This window comes from Gracilinanus agilis, chromosome 2, assembly GCF_016433145.1.
Source record: "Gracilinanus agilis isolate LMUSP501 chromosome 2, AgileGrace, whole genome shotgun sequence".
NCBI classification, from domain to species: Eukaryota; Metazoa; Chordata; class Mammalia; order Didelphimorphia; family Didelphidae; genus Gracilinanus; species Gracilinanus agilis.
The window spans coordinates 232,027,005-232,032,488 of NC_058131.1; the positions used below are offsets into that span (position 1 = coordinate 232,027,005).

Genomic DNA, 5,484 nt, shown 5'->3' on the forward strand with positions numbered 1-5,484 from the left:
TTTTGAAAGGAAGATTTATTTAACGAATTTTACTTAGCACAATACACTCAAAAGAAAATCACAACACAATGAAATATTTAAATTAAATTAAATTTCAGAATTTACTATAGACAGCAAGACCAAAATCCTAAAGTATTTGCATTGCATCTCAAAATTATCCCTGTTAACTTAAAAGCTTAAGTGGATCTGCCTTACAGGATAGTAAACAAAAGTAAACAAAAAAGTAAAAAAAAAGAACAAAGGAGCCAAATATTTCATTTTGGAGTCTCAAAAACAGCTCCAATATTTGTGTCACAGAAAAAGTATGTCTCCCAAACATGCATGTCAAACAGTGTTCCATGTAATGTGGTTATAAGAGCAACATTTAGCATAACTGAAATTTTTTTTCACTTAAATACACCTACTCTTTAAGTAAACTTCTACAACATAAATACCTTATGAAAAACTGGAATTAAGTTATTACATCCTAGATGAATGCTTTTCTGTGTTCAAAAATATTGAAATTGAAATTTAATAAACAATCCTGATTTCACTTACAGTAAGCATAAACCATAACGTCGTATTGCAAAACTATGAAATTTTGTTTTTGTTTTTTCCTTTTAAAAATGTCAATCAAGAGTCAGTGATCAAGATTATATTCTATATCCACCCCTTATACTGGACATGTTAGACATCCTACCCATTCCCTTCTCTCCCATAGCTGCACAGCTCCCACTACTGTAGAAATTGATGTTCGTTGCTCCTTGGTTCCCAATGCAATATTTGGTTGAAAATCATTGGAATTTTCCTGTAAAACTTAGTCATACCTGCTCACAACCTTTGACCACTGTAGCTTCCTCTATAACCCCCCAACTCAAGTGCTGGCTAGCTGGACTAGTGTAACTGGAGTGGTTTGATAAACCCATGCCTCCTAGTATTTGGTTACCATAAGTACCACCACTTACTCTAGCTAAAGATTTCAATAAGAGTTCTACCTACCTGTGCTGCATATTTGCTTTATTTTTATTGACATAGCTTCCATAGCATCTTTATGAATATTATATTCAACATCTGCTTTTCCAATCATTCTGCTAGAAGGTTCTATTTCAATGTACATTTAAACAGGGTTCTATAAGATAATCCTCTCATGTGCACACAATGACTTGCCAGTACTCTGGAAAGTAGATCCACCATCTTTGTATCAATGATTGGACATTCCTGAAAAGCAGGAATTCAGTTGACTCAAAGCCATCGCCATCATTATATCCACTGTTGTCATCATAATCTCTATACCCTCCACTAAAGGTACCACACCTCATTCTTTCAAACCTAGCTCCTCTACAAATGTAATCATAGCTTCTGCCAGCAGCAAAACCATTAGCTTTCGAGGAGGATCATAACCAATAAAAACTTCTACCTAGTTGCTCTTGAAGATTTCAATGGACCTATGCCTTGTTCTTTCCTTGTGTTTTTTTTTAGAGCCATTTCCTATTAAGCAAACTGCATGAAGACCTCCCTCATATTCTTTTCCTGGAAGTACACTGACAACATTATCAAACTTGGTATGATTACTGAAAAAAAAAAAAAACAAAACAAAACCCCAAACTAAACAATTTCTTCCTTGCTACAGCCAAATAGGAGTCCTCTAAGGAAAGAAAATCTTCATTGGCAGTGTCAGGACTATTTGGATCAATGTGTTTCAACATATAATTCATTTCAATGTTCCTTGACATGAATACTTCAACATATCTGAATTGCAAAATTTTTCTATCTTTTTTCAGTGCCAATTTGACTTCATCTTCTGATTGAAGTTCAACAAATGCTTCTCCACTTGGTATGCCTGATGTACCATTTTGAATTTTGCATTCAAGAAGCATTAGACAAAAAAATGAAATGCCTCATGAATTTGAATTTCATCCTTTGTATAGGGGCCATGCTAATCTTCTCTATATTGTTCTAATTTTGGTATATATACTGCTGAAGTGAGTACTGTCATTAGATTTCTCATAAGCACTTGATGTTGAATTTATAGTATAATACTCTTGCCTTACTTCTGTGTCCTATCTACAAAAAGATGGTCCTGAGCAAGGCTGTATTTCCAAGGCAAATGTCATTAACTTTATGCTTATGTTGTATTTTTAGTTTTAAAAAATCTTAATTGGTCTGTTGCTCAAGAAAATCTAACTAGCCATGGACTCCCTCTAGTCCAAAACAGACTCCATAGAACTGGCAGCTTGATGAGAAGCCCACAAGGCTAACAGAAAGCTGGGCTGAACTTGAGCACTTGAATCTATGCTTCCAGGAGAGAAAGAGCCTTCCTGTTACATATGCCAATACATACCCCTTCTGACTTCATCATATATGTAGTCTCTTTTCAGACATCCTAAGAAGTTTCTCATTGGAACTCAAGAGATTTCCTCCCAGGAAGTATTAGTTCTTGGGGATGTCAAAACAACTCTCTTCCTTCCTACCATGTGGCTGCACAGCATATACTTCCCCTCAACACTGCAGGTACCTAGTTGATCTTAACATCTAATCAAGTCTTAGTGTATAGATAAATAGGGAGCAAGCCTCCACTCTCCAGTTTTTACATCTAGACAAAAGAAGGACCCAATCCAGTTTTATAGCTTGGGACAGAGATGGTCTTGTAGTTTTTTTAAAATTAGACTGTTCTTGGGGGCCAAAAAGGAAAAAATTTCTCAAAAATATTATGATTCTATATTAATTTTTCACAGTACTTTATTATTGTTACTATGTACAACATTCTCCTAATTCTGGTCACTTCACTTTGCATCACTTCATATAAGTCTTTTCAGGTTTTTTTGTGATCATCTTACTTGTCAGTTCTTATGGCACAATAGTATTCCATTACAATAAGTCAGATCATAATTGCCACCCCTGATTTTTTAAATTTTGGCTGAAGCATAACAGATTCTGTTCCAGCCCTTTGCCTTTACTCTGTGTGTGTCTCCATACTTTAAATGTGTTTCTTGTAGACAACATATTGTGAGTTTCTGGTTTTTTAATCCACTCTGCTATCCTCTTCCATTTTATGGGTGAGTTCATCCCATTTATATTCAGTTATGATTGCTATATGTTTCCCTCTAAGATATTCTCCTCCCTCCCCCCCCCCACTTATCTTTCTCTTCCTCTCTTTTCAGTCTTTTTTTGACTCTGAAAAATTTTTTTTCTTTCTGACTACCACCTCCCAGAGTTTACCCTGTTGAAATTGCACATATACATTCTCATCAGAATGTATGCTTGATGCAAACAATTAGCAACACTGAAACAGGTACTTTTAATTTATAAGTAGTTTATAAACATATTTGATTGCTTACTGGAAGACCACCAAATGATGTACTTAAAAGAAAAAACTATAGCAAAACTAAACTTAAAATGGCAAAACCAAAATTAAAAATAGAAACTAATTTCTTTGAAAAAATTCAGAACCAAAAAAAATTCAATGCATAAACATTTTGATGCTGAAAAATAAGAGCATCAGAGAAAAAGTTTGCCAAGTGAAGTATATTCAGTGTCACCATTACAAACTCCTCCATAAAATTAAACAAACCCATTAAAAAAAAAAAAAAACAAAAAAACAGGTTCTCAATCATAGCTCCAAAGACTAACCACCAGATGGCACTGGCGAACAAGGCAAGGGACCTATCTTTGCACATTAAAGGCATCCCTTTGCATGGGCAGGGCTGCCCAACCAATTTACTCCCCAACTTTTAAACTGACAAATTGTTTTGTTTTTTTTTTTAAACCCTTACTTTCCATCTTGGAATCAATACTGTGTATTGGTTCCAAGGCAGAAGAGTAGTAAGGGCTAGTGACTTGCCCAGGGTCACACAGCTAGGAAGTACCTAAGGCCAGATTTGAACCCTGGACCTTCCATCTCTAGGCCTGGCTCTCAATCCACTGAGTCACCTAGCTGCCCCCAGACAAATTGCTTTAAGAAATCCTCAAATTTATCTTTGTCTCTTGGGAACTTGCCTTCAAGGAACTCTCAGACAGTCCCTTATTCTAAACTGAACAATAAACCTTCAAAATTTAGCAGATATTGTTAGGGTCCTTTTTGGGTGAGCCAAAGGAAACAAGACAGATGATGCAAAATACACAGAGAGTAGAGCTTTCTTAAGCTACACAAGTACATACGCGGGGGAAGAGACCGAAAGGAGTGGTCTCCCCCCGAGTAGATTCGCAACACCCTTTATATAGTTCATAACACAGCTAGAGCAAAAGTGTTTATCTATCGGCTCGCACAGGGGCCCACTGGGTGGGTTGTATACAAGGTCTTATCTAGGATACACACTTCAGCTTGCAAGGGGTCTTATCTAACATACACACACAGCCTGTAGGTTTGGGCAAGGGTCAGTTTGGCCATCCACTACATTCCACACTTTTTTTTTTTTTTTGGTCTAGGGGTCAGGGGGAATCGCCTGGTGCTGGCGCTGAAGAACTAGTACCTGTATGGTATTTAGGCGGTTCTTCACAAATCTAACTAGGGCATTTAGGATGCAGGGTCCAAAGGCTAGAAGGAGGATTATAATAGCTAAGGGTCCTAGCAAAGACGCAATCAGGCTGGTTAGCCAGGGGGAGGAATGGAATAATTGGGCATACCAAGGGCTGGCCTTTTCTCTCTCCCTCTTCTGGGCTTCCAGGCCCTCTCAAAGCTTGCTTAGAGAGTCCCTGATAAATCCAGAATGATTAGCATAGAAGCCGCACTCTTCACCCAGGGCCACACAGGGGCCTCCCTTCCTTAAGGAAGAGGACATCCAGGCCTCATCGGTTTTGAAGGGCTACCTCGGAGAGGGAGGCGAGGGACTTGTCGAGAAGGGCAATAGAGGATTCCAGCCTGGCTAGGTCCCCGTTAACTGCCTGGCGGAGCTGGTGGAACCCGTGAGCCTGTGCTATGAGGGAGGCAATGCCTGCCCCTGAAAGCCCTAGGAGGGTGGCTAGGGTGAGGGTAAGGGTCTGGCAGTCAGTCAGAGGGGGCATCAGGGACAGGGAATCAGGAAGTATCTGACAGCCATCCATCAAGGGGGAAAGAGGAGGGTGTTAGGGTCAGGGGTCAGAAAGCCTCTGGTATTTTAGGCCTGTCAGGGGAAGATAAGAAAGACTGTACTGGGTTAAGAATAGGGGAAAGGTACATAGTGGAAGCAAAGGGATTTTCCTGAAACTTTTTCACTATGGGGGTACAATGTTCTATGCTGTCTCTGGGGTACAATGTCCCACAAGGTCCCATGCCATCTCCCCTCCCCTCCTCCAAATGTCTAAGGGAAGAGGGCCGATGGTTTCAATCTTCTGTAGCTTCTTCAAGCTGAGAAGGGGCGTAGAATCTCTGAGAGGGGGAGCAGGAGGAGGAGCTGTGGGCACAGGGTCTTCAGGGGCACCTCTGCAGCGAATGCCAGGGTCCTGAAGGCTTGGAGACCAGAGACTGTTTCCCCAGACTGACAGACAGGTCACAAGAGGAGAGCATCCATCCCTAAGGCAGAAGGATAG

General features: G+C 39.6%; 1 non-coding gene and 1 pseudogene across 1 annotated transcript; both read right to left on the reverse strand.

Annotated features, from left to right (window-relative positions):
• Positions 1–652: 652 nt before the first annotated feature.
• Positions 653–1,856, reverse strand: LOC123233515 (annotated as a pseudogene).
• Positions 1,857–1,861: 5 nt separating this feature from the next.
• Positions 1,862–1,969, reverse strand: LOC123238332. Its single transcript, XR_006505533.1, has one exon. It is a non-coding gene; the product is annotated as a U6 spliceosomal RNA (small nuclear RNA).
• Positions 1,970–5,484: the final 3,515 nt, after the last annotated feature.